This window comes from Gymnoscopelus braueri (assembly GCF_963280865.1).
Source record: "Gymnoscopelus braueri genome assembly, chromosome: 12".
In the NCBI taxonomy this organism is placed as follows: Eukaryota; Metazoa; Chordata; class Actinopteri; order Myctophiformes; family Myctophidae; genus Gymnoscopelus; species Gymnoscopelus braueri.
Genome location: NC_137614.1, coordinates 9,184,863 through 9,205,736, shown reverse-complemented (window position 1 = coordinate 9,205,736; position 20,874 = coordinate 9,184,863). Strand labels below are relative to the sequence as shown.

The 20,874-nt window shown below is 41.7% G+C and overlaps 1 protein-coding gene across 1 annotated transcript in view; it reads right to left on the bottom strand.

Moving 5' to 3' along the window:
• Positions 1-16,139, bottom strand: part of bgnb (biglycan b) — a 45,650-nt gene extending 29,511 nt beyond the window's left edge. Inside the window, exon 1 of the mRNA XM_080444848.1 lies at positions 15,758-16,139. The gene's annotated coding sequence lies outside the window, so the exon portion shown is untranslated. The remainder of the gene's footprint in view (positions 1-15,757) is intronic.
• Positions 16,140-20,874: the final 4,735 nt, after the last annotated feature.

Genomic DNA, 20,874 nt, shown 5'->3' with positions numbered 1-20,874 from the left:
CCCCCCGACGCACAGCCCCCCTAAGTATTAAGGACTGCGCCACACACAGTGTTGTGTGCCTGATGCACGTTCGCGGCACGTTCACGTTAATATACTATAAAACGAATGTATCCCTATCGGTTTGCACCTCAAATGGCACGCCAGTCGATGCCAATTAAGGTTGCCAACTACCTAAAATTCAATTAAGGGATACGGCTGGGTGTTCCTTATTTCTAAGAAAAATAAAGGACACGTCACTTACGATATTGCTGTTTGAACTTGTAAGATGTGTATCATCGGTTGATTCCTAAAAATAAGGAACAAAGTCCTTATCAGTTCAATAGGGGACACGTCTTTTAGTTTCTAAATAAGGGACGACTCCTTATTTCAAGGGACGGTGGGCAACCCTGTGCTCAAGGTCCTTGGCTGCTCGGCGTTGCCACTCGCTCACCTGGCGTCTCGCTTGGGGGTTCCATCCAGGTGAAACAGCTGGTAGGGAGTCCCAGAAGCTCTAAATCCTTGCATCTCTATTCTGGGGGCAAACATTCAGCAAAAATAGCGGATCTACAAGCTAACAATGCGTCGCACACAAAGCAGGGCACCACAGTGTGTTAATTTAAACTAACACTCTGGATTTGACTGTGTGTAGCCTCGCATACTGTGCACAGAAGCCCTGAATCCGGATTTCAACAGATGTAGTACAGTACATAAACACATTAGAATTATAGGGGGAAACATTTGTGCAATCTGACAAGTCCAAACAAATGTCCGCAGACATGCAAAGTGTGTGGGAGAATGCCCTGCCATCGTTCTGCTGTCATCACACTCCAAACATTGCTTCTGCTGACCAAAAAAAAAAGTCTGTCCCCACAAACTAGACAAAAATCATTATTTAACCACCGCCCTATTATACTTCATTGTATGACGGTGCAGCATGAAAAGAGCAGATCTACAAGTTCACAGCACATCACAACATGACATTTCGTGAGCTTGTAGATTTGCTTTTTTATTATTTTTTAAAGTGGAAAATTTGAAGAAAATCACACTTTTGGACAATAATGACATGCCCAAAATAGGGATGCCACTAGGTTGAAAGTGGTTAAGAACATAAACACAAGGGAACACGGTGTCTGGGCATAATGTGCGGACCTGGTCGGCACGAATGAGCGTCAGCCCTCGCAGTCTGCCTCCCTGCCACAAAAATAGTCGTGGAAATTATACCATACTGCTGAAAAAACACTGGCTGGCTAACAGTCTGGCCAGAAGAATGTAGCCCGTGGGCACGAATAGCCTGTATCGCACATGTGATATATAGTGTCCTGTGTACACTGAGAGACACACAGAGAACATACAAGCTGCATGCAGGAGCACTCCTATAAATAAATAACAGTGGTGTAAAGTAACTAAGTACATTTACCCAAGTACTGTACTTACAGTACTTACAGTACTTACTGTAAGTACAATTTTGAGGTACTTTTACTTTACGGGAGTATTTCCAATAGTCTATACTTTTACCTCTACTCCACTACATCTCAGAGGCAAATATTGTACTTTTACTCCACTACAATTATTTGAAAACTTTAGTTACTAGTTACTTTGCTGATATCAATTATTACATTATAAAACATACATTAACCACTTCAGCCCTATTTTATACATACTGTAGGCTATTTGAGCAGATCTACAAGCTCACAACGCGTCGCATCGCGACGCGTTGTGAGCTTGTAGATCTGCTATTTTCAAACATTTAGGTACTGTTGCTTTTGGTACTTTAAGTACATTTTGATGCCAATACTTTTGTACTGTAGTAGATTTTGAATTCCGGACATTTACTTGTAACAGAGTACTTCCACATTGCAGTATTGATACTTTTACTTAAGTAAAATATTTGATCTCTTTTTCCACCACTGATAAATAAATAGAAACCATACATAATATCTGTACTCATTGTCATGCTGTAGATGTAAGTATAGAAAGCTGAAGACTGCTACTCCCATGGCTCAGTCGGCCGAATCCAATTCCGAGTTGCTCTCATGCGTCAAAAACAAAACCAACCATGTTTTTTAAACACAGAGGCCTGAGGCCCATAATATATAATATGCTTGCAGTCATGCAAGCTATAGGGCTGTTAGAGCTGCCAAAGAAGCCATTAGAATGGAATTTATGTGTCATAAACATGCAACATGCACAGCACGCCTTCATTTTCTAAGGAGAAAATCATTGCCCAAACCAAAACAATCTATAGTGAATAATATCCATATTTCATCTTTTTATGTTTTTCTTTTTTTCATAAATGAAGCCCCTATTTTATCATTTATCATATGACAGTGTAGTGCAAAAGTAGAGGAAATAGCCAATCTACAAGCTCAAAACGTGTCACGATGCGGCACGCTGTGAGATTGTAGAACATTTAGAACATTTCATGCCCAAAATAGGGATGCGATTTTGAAATCCGTTTGTGGGTTTTATAAATATTTAATCAATGTAAAAGTATTAACCAGAGCTAGCTTGAGACTAAATAATAACTGCTGTATATTGATTGGATCCATTGGAACACAGATGTTCATTTCTTTTTCCATTTTCTGAAAAGTTACGGTTTTGGACATAATAAGGTTTCCGCCCAACAGCTGCGGAAACCTTGTGATAAAGATAAAATCGGTACACCCCATGCCCTAATTTTAAGCGCAGAAAACCAACCGTATCGAGCCATTGGTCAGACCAAAGGACTGACCATAGGTTATGTTATGATTGACGAGAGAGGAAGAGGTGAAAAAAACAAGCGGAGGCCAGCCTATCATCACTCAGGAATGAAGACTAAGGCTACACTGTACGTAAACACAACTCGTTGATAAGACTAAACTACATGCCACAATCAAGCAGCCTCTCTGGCTGTAATAGCCACCTTATCGGCCTCAGCTGGATGTATATATGAATTCCTCTCTTCTCCTTCCAGTGGCACTGGGAACCACCAAACATCCGGCCCGAGACTAAAACAAACCCAAAGGCACCAATCATAATTGTTATAGCCCTCCCTCCCTCTCTCCCTCTCTCCATCCATGCATCCTAAATGCCGAGAGATGTATAATGGATGGACGGCTATTCCTGATCCATGCGCTGTTGTTTGTCTTAGAGGCGCGGTTGTTGTATGTGTGTGGGTCATAGAGTGCAGAGAACGGGAAACACGAAGGAAAAGTGGGAAGCATACTGTACAAAATGACATGGGAGGAGAGGAGAGGAGAGGAGAGGAGAGGAGAGGAGAGGAGAGGAGAGGAGAGGAGAGGAGAGGAGAAGAGAGGAGAGGAGAGGAAGTTTCAATGTACAGATTATTTTTTGATAGTAGGCTATATTGTAAACATTGCCAACATTGACACTGGCATAAGTGTAAGAGAGAGGTATTTTTTCTTTGAAAATTAAATAGTCAAAAAACGTAGTCAGTTAGATGAAGTCCCCTCACATCTATATACAAATTACATCCGGCACATAATTCTACATTCATTCAAACTCCTAACTCTGACCAGGGAGTTAGGGCTCTATTCAGAGCCAGATTTGAACAAACCACTAATTAGGGATTTCGGACTAGGCAAGAGGCGTTTCCCCGCAAAATTCGGTATTCTATGGCACCCCCCAAACCCGCCAAACACCTGAGCTACCCGTTACATTATGCATAGGTGTGGTTTGGGCGTTACAATGATAAAACCAATCACCGTGCCAGAAGCCATTGCCTTTAAGAGAAGACTGCGCTAGCCGTCATCCCGATCCAATATATGCTCTAGCCTATCTACCTGTCTGCACTGTTGCCTGGTCTGATTATTATAAGCCACATTGGGCTTGTTTTCCTTCTTTTTTTTTTTTTTATCCAAATACATTTTTATATTTATTTGTAGCCTATTGTGTTCACAATAAGCTTGTCATATTAGTCAGATCCGGAATAGTATATGAAAGCCATTTAAAATATGTATACTATTGGTACACACTGGCTGCTCCCAAATAATTAATTACATCATGTTGCGACAACGCTCCTACGTGGTACACAGACAAACAGTAGCACATGGGTATAATAAATTGGACAGTTTTAGGAAAGGTCTATAGCCTATGTACTCACGTTGGCTGTTATCGTTCTATTTCCACCGTTCTAATGGATTCCAGGGGTGTGTAAACATCTCTGAAGTTGCTCCATAGTTTCCTCTGAAGTGACGCAAAGTTAACTTACATCCATATTGTCCCCGTTATCTTTCATCATCCACCTTTGTTCAGTAATCCCGAACAGAGCTAAACTTTAAGTTTACATCAATCAAAGCCTCTCAAACCCAGACACATTGCTGCGATGCGTATGTGCGTCGCCTACCCAAAATAACAGACATACAAGCTATCAACGGCGCTGCGTCATGTCGTGTCGACAGTTACAGATCTGTTATTTTGGGCAGCATACAATGAGGCGCGCGCGCGCCACGGAGTAGCCTATCACTAAACCAAAAACATTACATTACGTGGTCAACAACATACTAGACATGTAACTTGCTTGGAGCTTTTAATGCAGTGGTTCTCAACCTGTGGGTCGAGACCACAATGGAGCACCCAACGCCTGGCGAGCTTGTAGATCTGCTATTTTCACAATATTTATCTGTGGAACCGAGTCAAACAAAATGGGGGGGTCCCCAGTTCAAATATGGTTATTTTGGGGGGTCATGAACGTAGCGTTTGCATGGGAGGCGTTGTGAGCTTGTAGATCTGCTATTTTCAAATAGCTGATGTATATGTTAGAGTGCTCATGTGGCCCATAGTCGCTTGACTCGCTTCTTTTGGGCTGGTTTTCCTAGACCTGGTTGCTTGTTAGTTGTTTTTCCTCACAACACTGGCACTGATGATAACTAGACGGCAGCCGTCATAGAATCAAAATGACCCCGCTGGGAGTGGTGGTGGCGTTTGTGGTAGAGTGACCATGGGTTTGTATGAAGAGAGATAGCGCATATGCGGTAGAGTGAGCATGGGGTTGTATAGAGAGAGATAGCGCATATGCGGTAGAGTGAGCATGGGGTTGTATAGAGAGAGATAGCGCATTTGCGGTAGAGTGAGCATCGGTTTATATGAAGAGAGAGAGCACATTTGCGGTAGAGTGAGCATGGGGTTGTATAGAGAGAGATAGCGCATATGCGGTAGAGTGAGCATGGGGTTGTATAGAGAGAGATAGCGCATTTGCGGTAGAGTGAGCATCGGTTTATATGAAGAGAGAGAGCACATTTGCGGTAGAGTGAGCATGGGGTTGTATAGAGAGAGATAGCGCATATGCGGTAGAGTGAGCATGGGGTTGTATAGAGAGAGATAGCGCATATGCGGTAGAGTGAGCATCGGTTTATATGAAGAGAGAGAGCACATTTGCGGTAGAGTGAGCATGGGGTTGTACAAAGAGAGAGAGGCATTTGCGGTAGAGTGAGCGAGCATGGGTTTGTATAAAGAAAGAGCGCATTTCACACACAGATCATTCATATATTACCAAGATTTAATGAGAAATAAGGCTTCTTTAGAAAAATGACTGACGGGCTGGGCTGGGTCTAATTTGTCAATTATTAGTCGAGCCGGGCTGAAATATTTAGGGGATATGAAAGCTCTAGTTAGTAGTTTGAAGTGCTCATGTGGCCTTAGAGTTGCTTCTTTTTGTTTTCATAGACCTGCGGACTGCGTTGCTTATTTCTCTCCAAGGCTGGCAACACGGCTCATGGTCCAACGCACAAAGCCATTGTAGTGTCTGTGTGCACTTGACGGGTGATTTTATAAACCAGCGGGTGCTTCTAGAATCCACTATCCCCCGTCCCCAAGCCGTACCCATGTGTGTCTGTAGAATTGCAATGTGGGGGATATAGCAACAACACGCCCACGGGCACACCTCCACGCGCAAATAACGGCGTCGGCATAATGGTGACGGGTAGAGCAGGTGCTAGAATAACCTATTGGGGCGGCGCAGGTCCATTATCCCGATTTAACGGGGAATTTTTGGCCTGAGAATGGGGCCCTTAGTCTGAGAGATAGGTGTCTAATGATCATACGTCCTGGTGTGAAAGAAAATATTTCAAATTTAATGTTGATGGCACACTAGGGCATTAACAGAATAGTCGAATATTCGAATATTCGACTATCAAACCGACTATTCGACTATCAAATCACTATTCGATTATTCAATAAAAAAAAAAAAGGGGGGGGGGGTTTCTTTTTTAGTGGCTTTTCTACAGCAGACACGCAGCTGTGAGCTCTGGTGTGACGTCAACTCGCATTCCTTGAGTCGAGTCATCAATGCCATAGAAAAAAAAAAAAAAAACGTTTTATTTATTTTTTTAATATTTTTTTTTTTAATCAAATCGATTAATCGAATATTCGAATACTTATAGGTCGAATAATTCGAATGCTAAAAATCACTATTCGTGAATGCCCTACACACTGACTATCAAGAAAATGAAAACTTGGCACTTCATGTCAAAAAGGTTGCCGACTCCTGTTGTAGACTGATGCTGTGATCCTAGTTTACTGAGGCACTACACTGTCTCTCTGCATTTGATGCATGTGTTTGCCTTGCTTATTGTAAGTCACTCTGCTAAATGGCAAAATTGTAAAATTGTAAATTTAAAGGAAAGGCAAGGAGAGGGTGAGGAGAGGAGGAAGATGTGCTTGTGGCGTGCGTACATGCGTGCAAGCATGCGTGTGAGTGAGCGTGCGTGCATGTGAGCGTATGCGCATGCGTGCATGCGTGCGTGAGTGTGAGCGTGCATGAGGAACGAGGGTGTGAGAGATGAAGCGCTTTCCTCCTGATGACATGGTGAAATGAGGCCCATGCTTACGTCACACAATGTTGGACAGACATGCGATCAGCAGCAGCAACCAGAACCGAGCGGTCCACTTTCCAAATGAAGTGTTACTTCAACCACTCCAGGAAACAAAGGCTTCTATGTCTGCCTTTCCCTTTCCTACCCGACGACACGTCGGCTTTCCTCCAATAAAACAAATGAGAAGTGGGTGAATTCCCCATCTATGTATGTCAAAGGTGTGTGAACTCCTTCCCTGGGTGGGAATTATATGCACACACACACACACCCACCCCCACCCCCACACACACACACACACACACACACACACACACACACACACACACACACACACACACACACACAGTCTGTCTGTCTCTCTCTCTCTCAGACTATTTGAACTCCTAACCACCCGATTCCGTCTGAAGCAGTAAAAACAGGTAACTATGACAACAGACAGATTGTTTTTTTTTCATGAAGAGGTGAATTCCAGTGTTATAATACTTGGATTAGAGACTTCATTCTGTAAGTCGCTCTGGATAAGAACGTCTGCTATAAATTGCCAACATTTTAAATTGTAATCGTAGTGAGAAGGAGAGGGGATTAAGGGGAAGATGAAGTGGTGAGACAGAAGAACAACAATGAGAGAGAGAGAGAGAGAGAGAGAGAGAGAGAGAGAGAGAGAGAGAGAGAGAGAGAGAAAGATAAACAAGGATGCTGGCTGATAATAAGAGAACCTGGCATGTATAAAGCTACCATAATGACTTGGCCTATATGCCCGACTGGTGTACGGTTGTTTAAATTTCCCACACTCCCAGACAGAGATCATCTTTACATTTCCAATACGAACCATCCATCAACTGGTGGTTATATGTCAGCCTGCCCTTCCATCCTTCAGCCTCAATTGCGTTGATGTCGCTGGGGTTCACCACAAGGTCGACCTTTGCCTTTTGTGAAGCTTTGTGAAGACAGAACATGCATTCACCACATATACTCGCCGTGTCGCTAACAATAACCTTTGTTTTTCCTTGAGATCCCATGCGTGGTTGCAGAGATGTTTGGTCAAGCCCAGACCACAGCCAAAAGCGAGAGGATGTTCGAAAATAGGTAGCCAATCTACAAGCTCACAACGCGTCGGAGCGCGACACGTTGTCAGCTTGTCAGCTAGTCGGCTATTTTCGGGGCTGGATAAATGAAGGCACTATCACCTCTGTACCACCCCTCGGCTGTTTGTTAGAAGTTGTTGTCATATGGTCGTGGTTACTGCGCCCCCGCTATGCCAACGAGCACGCAAGAGGGGAAAGCTTTGTTCCAAATGCAAGTTAAACCCTGGAGCTTTGAGGACTCATAACCTTGTGTCATACTGGGATTAGCTTTTCTCATCTGTGGAGATTTGGTTATGAATGAATCTATACGTTCTGGGCTTTTGATATTTTAATCAGTTACAGAATGTACACATACAGCAAAAATCCTCAGCGTTATTTTAACTCTGAAATTGTACGAATTGGACCTGTCACGGCCCCATTATTTATGCCTTCTGAGTTCGCATGGAGGATTCTGCTGCGCATTCTTGTCCCTGAAATTGCCTGTGGATGTAGATTTGTTTTTTCATGGGAGGACAGTTGAGCTCTGTTCTATTGTATTCTGTCAGAGTGCACACACACAATAACGCTGAGGAAATACAGTATGCCCAATGAATCTCAACAAGTGGCGTAAGCAGCACCAGCCCTGCAAAAGCCACAGAAACATGTTAACATTTACAGAGCTCTGGAACACTGACTCAATGTGACCACTGGATCTATCCATCGATCCATCAATTTGCAATTTAAGCATTTAGCAGAGCGATTTACGGTAAGCAAGGAAACCCCGAGGTAATGCATCAAATGCATAGAAATAGTAATCTAGGATCATAGGTAAAGCAAGAACCTATCATCAGTCTGAACAGTATAATATCAAAAAGTCTATAATCTGTACATTGAAACCATACACACTATGGGATGCCGGGTCTACAAATGACCTGGCATCTGTCTACATAACATGCTATCTAAATTACATCCATCTACTGTATCTATCTGTCTATCTATCTATCTCAGTGGTTCTCAACCAGTGGTCCGGGGACCACCAGTGGTCCTTGAGGGGGTTCCAGGGGGTCCCCAGCCAAATTTACAGTTAGGAACCAAATTGACCCTTATGTGTCTGTAACTCTGAGAGTGTACAAATGGAACCAAATGGACCCTAACGGGTCCATTTGGTTCCATTTGTACACTCTCAGAGTTAAATGAACACCAATGATGATGATACAGTGTAGATTTGGACCCCCAAGAAATCAAAATGGTTGAGTCCCTGGCATAATCTTTTCAAATGGGGGTCCGTGGGCTATTATGTGTCAATTTGGGGGTCCTTGACACGAAAAAGGTTGAAAACCACTGATCTACCTGATCTGTCTATCTATCTGTTTATGAGGCATGGCTGAACACAAGAGTATAAATTGCATCATATAAGTTCCAATGGCGTCATCATTTTAGTTTTAGCCTTTCATTATCGCTGACTTGATTGTTCTTCCATTAACCCGTCAGCCCTAGAGAGAGACCGTGATTTGCATTGGCAGCTGAATGAGCAAACGGGCAAGGTTGGTGTTGAGGCCTTCCATCAGGCTGCCAGCTGGGCACCACCACCACAAGCGGCTGGGTTTTATTGGCAGCAGCCACGTCAACACTCACAGTTGATTAAGATCACATGGAGCGCGGCCCTGGAACTGAGCACAGCCGCTTGACGGGGGTCAATGCCAGGTTGAAGAGATTAAGTCAAATCGTGACTGGCATTGTGCTGCTGCTGGGTTTTGTTTTTCAAAACCCTTCGCATTATGTGGAAGACCAGGTGCGAATGTGACCAAATGGATCTTATACGGGTCCATATGGTTACATTTGTGCCTGGTGCCGAGTTACAAAAGGGATAAATTAACACTGAGGATTTTACTGTGTTTTAAAAAATACAGTACAGTACATCACATCTACTGTAAGACCAGTGTTGGGAGCGGTTTCTTTCAAAATGTAATTCATTACATATTACATATTACTTTCAATAAAGTAATAAGTTACATAAAAATGTTAAAACTTTCTGTGCCAAGTAATGCATAATGACAATTATTACTTTTGCATCACATTTGCTTGTGCACTCGGCATAACATTAATTGGAAGAAAGTAGGCAAATGGAATAGAGGAAAAATGCTGCAATAATTGTATTGGCATTTAAACACTATCTTAGCAGTCTAAATGTCAATGTCATGATGACACAGACAATTCACAATTTGCAGCACCTCTCTATTGTCGTTGGTTATATACAAATACCTATACAAAGGCCTTCTGAAGATACCCGCGTCCAATCAAAAAAAAAAAGGGTGACCGGGCCTTTGCAGTGGTTGCTCCCACACCGTGGAACGCCCTTCCCTTGGCTTTAAAAAATGCTGAGTCTGTCGAAGCTCGAAGGTTTTAAGAGCATGCTTAAAACACATTTGTTTCGTAAGCATTTTGTCCAATGAAGTTTTACCTGACTCACATAGGTCAATGCTTTGTTTTTTATCCTTGTTGTATTGTATTTTTCGCTATTTTGTACTATAATACCCTGTTTGTAACTTGTGTTCCATTGTATAGCACTTTGTTACACTGTTTCGAAAGGTGCTTTATAAAAAAAAATTACTTACTTACTAACTATATTTGAAACGTTTTATTTTAAATTGCACAACTGCATTGTCATTAGTGTGCATGAACTCATTAGATGCTTAAAAACCAGTAAATAACAGAATTTCTCCTTTTTGGCAATTATTTTTTTCCTTTTCCTTTTTCTTCCAATTCAGCAGTTGTTATGCCAATTCCCTGATTACCCATATATTGCAGTCCCTTGTCAACTGTTAACTCCTACAATTGGTTCCAGCGAGAGCACAGACAACCACGTGTCTCCTCCCATACGCGTGACAACATGGCCGCTTCTTTTCACCTGACAGTCTGGCGTTTCATTGAGAGGGGGTTCAAGGTTTTTGAAGAGATTTGAAGGGCTTTGTTGTTACATCTTGTGTACAGGTACATAAGAGTAAAACGTATTTTTGTTCGGCTTCCTTCGACACATGTGTGGAGGTAATTTACGCGCTATTCCACACCCCACTGAACAACCTGTAGGAGTCATTAGTGCAGAGATCTCCCTCACCACCCGGCTTCCAACCCGTGAACACCGGTGCTAGCCGACAACGGTGCGGGGTGCGGATGGGTAGTACGCGGGCTGCACGTTTAAAAAATATATCTTTTTTTTTTACCGACAGCTGAAGTCCTTGTCATGTCTGTCTGTCTATCAGTCCCTCCTCCTGGTACACACAACACCACTGACCACTTTCTTAACACGCTGAGGAAGACTTGATGGCTAAACGCTATTAATTAAAAAGTACCAGAAGGTTATGGACCAGAGCTAGGTATATACCATCTTCTGGAAAATACATAACTACAGTTATGCACAGAGCCAGTGGTGTTCGCTGGAACTGCTGACCAAGCTGGTTGCACCACAGCGGATTCAGACCCCTAGTGTCTGCGGTGGTGGGCAGAAACGTTACCCCTGCGCCACCCGGACACCCTAAATAACAGCATTTCTGAAGTAACTGTATTTAAAAAGCATTAAATGACTTTGTTATGCATGAAAGTAACATTATGTAATGCATTGCTTATGTAACGAATTACCCCCCAAACACCGTCTAAAAAGCACTTATCGGAAAAATCCATGCACAAACTGCTGCACAGCTCAGCACACGCAGTTCATTAAAACCTTCTCAAATCTTCTCTTTCTTGGCTCATTTTCCTAAATTCTCACTTCCCTAATAAAAAAAAACAAGTACACATACTGTACACTTCAGACACACCAATACACGTATGTATACACAGTACCCACTGCTCCCTGACTGTTACTGTTAGTGCTAGGCGGGTCCAGTTGGGACCGTTCGGGTGGAGTTAACTGCTCCCGTGGCTGTAATTTGGTGACTGCTGTCCCTAAAAAAAGGATCTGTTTGGCAGCTTCCCTGTTGCCGCCAAGCTTGGATGTGGTGGCTGGGGCCCTCTCAACACTGCATAGACCCAGAGCTAAAGCTAAACCAGAGAGCTGAGCAGAGACCAGAGGAACAGGGAGCAACAAAAGGCAAAAACCAGTTGACAGGAGATATACGACTGGCCCAGGGTCTGTGCTTGTGTGAAGATGAGCCTTTCATTCAATATAGACGAGCACACAAGTATTTGGCAAAACGTAAGGCCAGCAGCATTTAATTCATTCACACAGTTGAGTAAAAGGCCATGAACTGAAGCTAGGATAGGCTGCTGCGTCGTTTTCACTCACCACAAGCGGTTATGGAGCAATTAGTGTTAATACCACTCCCTAATTTTTATATTTGGTTGCAACACACGCTTGTTTTTCTTGCCTGTCAAGCACTAACAAATAAATAATAATAATGATAATAATAATAACCCAAGTGAGGACCCCCCCCTCTCTCTCTCTTAAAACTCCAACACCAGGAAAGTATTTCTCTTAATGACAGACACTGGCCTGCAAAAAAGCTACTGATTTGCATCACCCATGATGACAGAATGACTTTGAAACAATCTGAGACGTGCAGCAGCAGTGGATACTCTGGAGAAGACATACTGTATAAGCAGAGTGTAGCCCTGTCTGGATCCCAGAAGCCCAATGTCTTCCATTAATCCAGATGGTTATTTTGGGGGCTCGTCTGGGATCAGATTTCCGTGTGTGTGTGTGTGTGTGTGTGTGTGTGTGTGTGTGTGTGTGTGTGTGTGTGTGTGTGTGTTTGGAGGGGGGGGGGGGGCAGGATAGTACTGCCTGAACCCCAGAAGCCCAATATCTCCGTTGATACAGATTCCCCTTTGGATGGGCGGTAGACGTTTGGTTTCCCTTGCTGTATAACCAGGCTCAAATACAGGTAACACATGGATGGATGACAATATGATAATTTCTTTGCAGTAATGACTTATAGGGAGTCGGGACGCAGATGCATGAGAAACACACACACAGTAAAGTCCTGTGTTAATTTAACTCAGAGAGTGTAGCATGAATGTAGGCTATTTGTACACTGTCAGAGGTCAAAGAAACATGTACAGAACAGACAGGTATCAGCGTGCGTAGCCTACTGTAGCCTAGAACACTGTTTCCCAAACAGTGGGTCGGGGCCCATTTCTGGGTTGTGGACCGATTTCTGTGGGACGCGAGTAAATATCTCCCTTTTTTGGTTAATTAAAAAAATTATTATGGTTATTTCAAAAGATTTTCAACAAAAATAAAAAATAAAAGCCTATACATTAAATGCAAATTCAAACATTTTTCAAAATAATTTCAGTAATACAATAAAACAAATGAAAATAAATTCCACAAATGTAACTTTTAAGAATAAGTGAAAATAGCTGCTCTACAACCCGTTGCGGAGAGCTTGTAGATCTGCTATTTTCACTCGTTTGGGTCCCGGGGACATCAAATTTCTCTTTTGGGTCTCCAACTAAAAAGTTTGGGAACCAGTACCACTGGGGCTAACAAGTTCAAAGTAGTCAGGCGGACATACAGACAAGACGTTTGGCAGGAGGACAGCATGAGAGTGACAGTGTGTATAGCTGTCTGCTCATAGAGTCCACAGTACAGTAGGTTATACAGTACAGTGTGTCCTCTGTCTTTTCAATGATGACTCACAGTTAAATACACTGCATGGTCCAAGATGGATGAATTAATTCCTATATGTGGCTCTTACATGGTAGCTTTACCCACCGCTGGGTACTGTATGAGGTCACCAACACTAGACAGAATGAGGCCACAGGGAGGAGAGCAGTCAGAAAATCTGTGTAATTCACTCACTGTATGTATTCGTATGTGTCTGGCTGTGTGGACAGTGGATACAAAAAGCCAAGGGAGGGGCAGGAGCAGCAGGGAGAAAGAGTCTGCCAAGATGCCTCAGTTCTTCATGGAATCATTATTTCAATACATTGAAGCAGTGGTTTTCAACCTTTTTCATGCCAAGGATTTTTGAATAGCCAAAGTTAAGTGGTTAAAATGATTGTGACGCTATGTTAACTAATTTTGCTGGGGACCCCCTGGTATACCCCCCCAAGGACCACTGATGGTCCCCGGACCACTGGTTGAGAACCACTGCATTAAAGGGATAGTTATAGTTTTTACTTATTACTTACTTATTACTTAAATTACGTATTTTCTATCGATTACACACCCCATGAAGCCTTGAATTCATGGAGATTTTTTAGTTTTAAAAGCCAATAATTTGACGAACGGCGGAAAGATACTCATGTCTCCGGTAGGAGACTCAAAGTTGACACTTTGAGTCTCCTACCGGGGCCGCCGCAGGTCATCAAATTATTGGCTTGGGAATGCGACAAAAACGAAGAAAACTCCATGAATTCAAGTCTCCATGGGGTGTGTAATCGATAGAAGAAAAAGTCATTTGGGGGGTGAACTATCCCATTAATATATCTAAACACTATAATGGTCACTAATTTCAAATCTAAATAACAAACTGGGTTGACTGGAAGGCAGCAGGATAAGTGGGCACCAGTGTTGGAAAGTAACTAACGTAATATGTAACTTAAAGTAATATATTACTTTTTTCCAGTAACTAGTAAAGTAACTAATTACTTTTGGCAGGGAGTAATAAGTAAAGTAACTATATTACTTTTTAAACAAGTAATATAAGTAATATATTACTATGTTTTAGTAACTTTTCCAACACTGGTGGGCACCAAGGAGGAGTGGGCACCTCGGTGTTAAATTGGCTATTTTTTCCAAAATGTTAAAAAATTAAATATTTGGAAAGATATATGCCTCAGGGACCCCCATAAGAGAAGATTTGTACGGCTCTAGCAGTGATTCTCAACCATTTTAATTTCAAGGACCCCCAGTTTGACATGCATTAGGCTACGGACTCCCATTTAATGGCATTTCTATCTCTGGGACCCCAATTTATATTGTAAAATCAATGTTAATTGACAAATGGACCATTTGTACACTCTCAGAGTTACAGACCCATAAGGGTCCATTTGGTTCCTAACTATCAATCATTTAGCTGGGGACCCCCTTTAACTCCCTCAAGGACCCCTGGGGGTCCCCGGACCCCACTTTGAGAACCAATGAAGTAAAGTATACCTGATTAGAACATGCTTAAACATTCGACAATTTGGTCTAATATTTCTACAATTGCTACAAATTGCTACAAAACCTGTATATCCAGTCATTTTGGGGCATAAACAATAAGTTATAGGATACAAATTAAGTCTGATACCGTGCATGTTCACATACATATACTTTACATGATTTTTTTACAAAATAGCCAATTTTACATTGAGATGCACAGATGTCCCTAGTGCCCACCTATCCTGTATCCAACTGGAATGGCATATTTCTCTATAGCTAGCCTTAATTAGTCACCTAAAGTAAGGATAAGAGGCTAAATAAATAAACAAACATATATATATATATATATATATATATATATATATAAATAAATGAATAGAAACCATAAGTGCCTATGTACATTCAGAGTTTGGATTTAGGATACAACAGGTAAGGGCAGTTTTGCTTTTGTTTAAGAGACTAAAGTGATCCCTTGCGCCATCTACTGTTGATCAGGGGAACATATTGAACTAGACAGCAGTCAGCATCAGCTCCATAATGTGATGCAACAGGTTAATTGTACACAGGTGATGGAATTGAAGCATGTATTGGAAAACAAGCCGATAAACTTTACTAACGTTTAACATGCCGTCTAGTTTAACGTTCCGTTCCGACTAGTGCAAAGGACTAAAATATGATAGAAAATATGCAAAACGTAAGCAGTATCCCCTTTACAAGATCTGTCAACAAAATCAGCCAAAACAAACAAAAACCAAAAATATCAACTTTAATCGAAACTCTAAGCAGCAAAACAATAGAAAATGTATCTTCCCTACCTTTTTAAGTGGAAATAAATAATAATAGAATTCCAAATCCCCCACAGCAGAGTGAAGTGTGCTTTTCTTCAGAGGCTTCACAGAAAATTATCCTCGTGATAAATGTATAGATATATGGATCACATTCGAGGGTAAAGGTCGTGTTTCCCTCCTCCGGTCCTCTGACATCCAGACTGCAGCTCCGTTACCAGTGTGTGTGTCATGTGTGTGTGTGTGTGTGTGTGTGTGTGTGTGTGTGTGTGTGTGTGTGCGTGTGCGTGTGTGTGTGTGTGTGTGTGTGTGTGTGTGTGCGCGTGTGTGTGCGCGTGCGTGTGTGTGTGCCTGTGTGCCTGTGTGTGTGTGTGCCTGTGTGCCACTGTCAGAGGAGAGCAGTCTTCTCTCTGTAGTCCAAAGCGAGGAAATGACTGAGTGAGAGTGTATGGGGGGGTCGAGCCCATAAAGTTAACAAGCCAGCCTCCCTCCTCCTTCTCCCCTTTTTTGGATGCTCGAGGAGGGACGGGGAGAGGGAGGGAGAGGGGAGGGAGGATTAGAGAGAGAGAGAGAGAGAGAGAGAGAGAGAGAGAGAGAGAGAGAGAGAGAGAGAGAGAGAGAGAGAGTTTTTAAATTGATTGAAATGGAAATAAAATTTTCATAAATATTTCGATTATTCACTTATTACAACCCATTACTGTCTGTCTGCACACTGTGTTTAATAGTGACAGACCTTGATCCCGAATGAGCAGGACATTACGCAGAGAGAGAGAGAGAGAGAGAGAGAGAGAGAGAGAGAGAGAGAGAGAGAGAGAGAGATGAGGAGGAGAGAGGGATCCAGAGTTAGAAAGAGGGAGAGAGGGGGGCTATAGGAGAAAGAGAGGGGGGTGGGGGGTTGACATTGATTTAAAATAGCTAATTAATGCAAATTGTTAGCTAGACCTCCTTTATTGACATTATTCACTTATGGCCCATTACTGCACATTGTGTTTTATGTGAGTTTAATGTGTTGTTTAATTGTGACAGACAGGCTCGGAGGAGACCTTGATCTTGAACGAGCAGGACATTATGCTGACTGGTGGGTGGTGGCTGCAGCTGCTGTCAGATTCCTCAAAGCCTCACACACTGCTGCCTGCTGCAACCTGGATGTTTTTGGTATCCAGAGCAGGTTTGCAAAAGCGTGAGCGAGAGAGACAGAGACAGAGAGAGAGGTATAAATAAAATGTCAAGTTGTCATCCAACTTGACATCTCAACTGAACTCATTTCAGGGTATAGTGTCCATGGTCTGTAATTGGCACATGTTTTACACTGACTTTGATTTAAATAAAAAGGCAATGCATTTAAGCACCGGCAATTAAAACACAAGCTAAAACAGATCATCGTCCCAATTGCTTTTGAAGAGTCTGCCAGAATCACAGACATCACTTGCAGTGTAAGTGCAATGGTTCCAAGCCCTGACTGCTGGTACATGTCCTGGTACTGTACCTACAGTAGTGACATTGAAACAGAAAAATCAAGTATAGCTCCCATTAAAAGGGTTTGCATTTTCAATCAACTGCAACCGTTTAAGGTTGCCATCCCAGTCCCAATAGAAAACCACATGATTAAACATACTGTATGTGCCATCATTGTAGCAAATGATGCATTAAAATGTTCACATATACATACATTATACAAACGAGGGCTACATAAAATATACACAAGGCACATCAAAAACATCACAGTATACAACTAATAAACCGCCAATATTTTAAAAGGTCTTAGGCTGAATAGCAGTCATAAGTTCCTACTATCCATTTGAAGTAAAGCTGTCTATTTATAAAAAAAATATCTAATGTTTTTGGCATCATATGGAAAATATAACGTGAGGGAGACTCCAAAATAAAAAAACAACAAATGAAATATAAAGTATCTAGTGTATAGAGCAGGGGTCTTCAACAGGGGGTCCGGGACCCCTAGGGGGTCCTCAGAGTTATTACAAGGGGGGCGCGGAATCTTTGTGTGATATGATATATGATTTTTTTACATTAACCACTTGAACCCTAGCATCCCTTTTCTGAGGAGAACTTTAGCCAAAAATAGCAGATCTACAAGCTCACAAGTGCGAGGCGTTGTGAGCTTGTAGATCGGCTATTTTTGGCAAAGAGGTTTGTTGTAGATGGAAAAAAGAGCAGACCAAATAAATCTGAAACACATTTTTATACAATATAGAGGGGGTCCCTGCTTCATCTTTCTCTCATCTAGAGGGTCCTTGGCCTGAAAACGTTCAAGACCCCTGGTATAGAGTGTATAAAGTGTTACTGTGACATATTGGATACAGGTGAATACTCCATGGCACAAACCACTCTGTGTTCTGTTCCTCTTGGTCTGGTTAGTATCAAGGCAGACAGGAAGACTTCTTTTGAGAGCCATTGGAAGATAAAAATTCACCACAGAGAAGCGAGTTCCCATCCGTAGGTTTGTGGTATGGGCCCAGTTTATAGGTCGTTGATTTATTTAATTACCAGTATGTCTAGAAAGTTCATTTTATTTGCATCAGATGATGACACAGTGAACCTGAAGGTGTTTATTTTTTACGTTTGAAGACTCTGCCAGAATCACAGACATCACTTAAGTGCAATTTCTCCAAGCCCTGATTGTGGTCTTCTGTACCTGAAAAGCAAAGCAGCTTAAGCAAAGATAGCAAAGACAGTACGCTTTTGGAGACAATGACAATACAAACTCTGTTATTTTCTCTTCTCAACCCTTTTTCCTCTCATCCGCGGTGACATGCCATGGGACGGAACCCAGCTGGATTATCATATACTTGGCACTCTGATTATCCACTGAGAGTAGTGGGATACCCCACAAATCAACACTCTTTAAGATATGTTTGAATTTGGAAAAACGGTGGCTTAAAAACGTATTGCAGAGGCTGTGATTACAAAACGTATGATTTTGTCTCCTCTCACGGACTTTTGTATTACATTTTGTCTTTTGGCAGGATGGAGTGTTCTTTCCTTTGATTTCCTCCTCACCATGCATGCCAGCATCCAGAGTGCAGCAATGAAGCAGTGCCCTTGGCATGATTCAACCATCTGGGAACCTTTTTATTTATTTATTTCTAGCTTAAGCGCCGAAGTTGAACACAAAGACGATTTGCAGTTGTATCCATATAATCAGTGGTGTAAAGTAACTCAGTACATTTACTCAAGTACTGTACTTAAAGGTAGGGTAAGTGATATTTTTGGGTTAAAACAAAAAGTATTTTGTTAAAAGGTTAAAGCACTATATTCTGATAGTAATCATTGCTATAGAGTGTTTGTTCAGTAACAGGAGTCTCCCCGTCTTTCCAGCTCTTTAATAAACAGAAAATACATTTTCAGGTAGGTGTCAAAATCTCAGCCAATCAGGAGAAAGTACCCATTTTTAAGCTTCATTTTTATAGTGTTCCATTTCCAATTTTGCCTGCTCATTTCTTAGTGTCATCACTTCCAATTTCACTTGTTTAATCTATATCCTGATTGAGTTCTCTATCCTGATTGGATAAAATCGGAAATGAAACTGAACCTGAAACGAAAATGCATGTTCTGTTTTATAAAGAGCTGGAGAGACAAGGAGACTCCTTTTACTGAACAAACACTCTATAGCAATGTATATAGATAATCAGAATATAGAGCTATTTAACACTTATTTTAACCAAAGAAAATCACTTACCCTACCTTTAAGTACAATTTTGACATATTTTTTACTTTACTTGACTATTTCCAATTTTCAATACTTTCACTTCTACTCCACTACATTTCAGAGGCAAATATTGTACTTTTACTCCAATACAATTATTCGAAAACTTTAGTTACTTGTTACTTTGTAGATTTGGATTATTATTACAAAACATACATTACCCACTTTAGCCCTATGTACATTTCGGCCATTTGAAAATAGCAGATCTACAAGCTTGTGAGCTTGTAGATCTGCTATTTTGAAAGGATTTATATAAATTGTATACATTTGAAAACTTGTGAAACCAATACTTTTGTACTTTCACTCAAGTACATTTTGAATTCTGAACGTTTACTTGTAACAGAGTATGTCTACATACATTGCAGTATTGGTACTTTTACTTAAGTAAGATATTTGAGTACTTTTTCCACCAGTGCGTATCTTTTTTTTCCTCTGCCTCTACAGTTTACTACATGTCCATAATCACCATTTGTAGAGACTTTACCTTTAAGCCTACTGCAGGGGCAACTAGGTTGAGTTTAGTTAAGACACGTGCATGAAATTCAATGTCCAGAGATGTTGTATCATTTTGGATGTCAATCCATTTATTGACCATAAATCATAGATACACAATATACTCACAACAAAAGCATAGAGCACCGAAGTCTGACGTAATTTACGCATCCTACCTGGTTCGCGGTTTTCCACCCCCATTCTGAATTCCCATAGACGTCTTTAATATCGCGTCAAATAAGAACTGTGTTCCAAAAATAAACAAATGATCCCGGCGGTTTCACTCATATGGATATGAAGCATCAACTGACGGTGAGAAAACGATAATGTTACATCCGCCAAATTAGTTAAATTTTCGCCAGAAACAGACTGTATCAAATATAAGTGACTGACTATCATAAACGATACAGAGCCTCCTCCCTGACAATATCGCCGGGACAGTTTGTTTATTTTTGGACCACAATTCTTATATGAGACGATTCTAAAATGACCCATGTTATTCTCCATAGAGAAATTACTTTACAAACCAGGGGATGAACGAGTGACGTCAGGACTTCTGTACTCTATTGAATGCCGACCTGCACAGCAGAGGCGTACGCTCATTGGGGCCAACGAGGCCATGGCCCGGTCTGTAAAACCCTGCTCCCCCAGGGGAAAAAAAAATCAAAAAATCAATATAACAACATTAGCAGCCCCTCACCCTTTAAGTCGCTTTTGTTTTCAAATGGGGCTCATTTGCATTCGGCCGAATTGTTAATGAGTGGGCCATTAGAAAACCAGTTTCGCCGTCAAACCGGTTCTCCATTGTGCAGAGACGAGCACCTCTCCATTCAGAAATGTAATAGAAGAAGAACCGTCGTCCTGAAACACCCTGCCCCGCGTCTAAACCGGCGGCCTCGGTCCGCAAAAAAAAATGGGGCAGTGTGTTTTG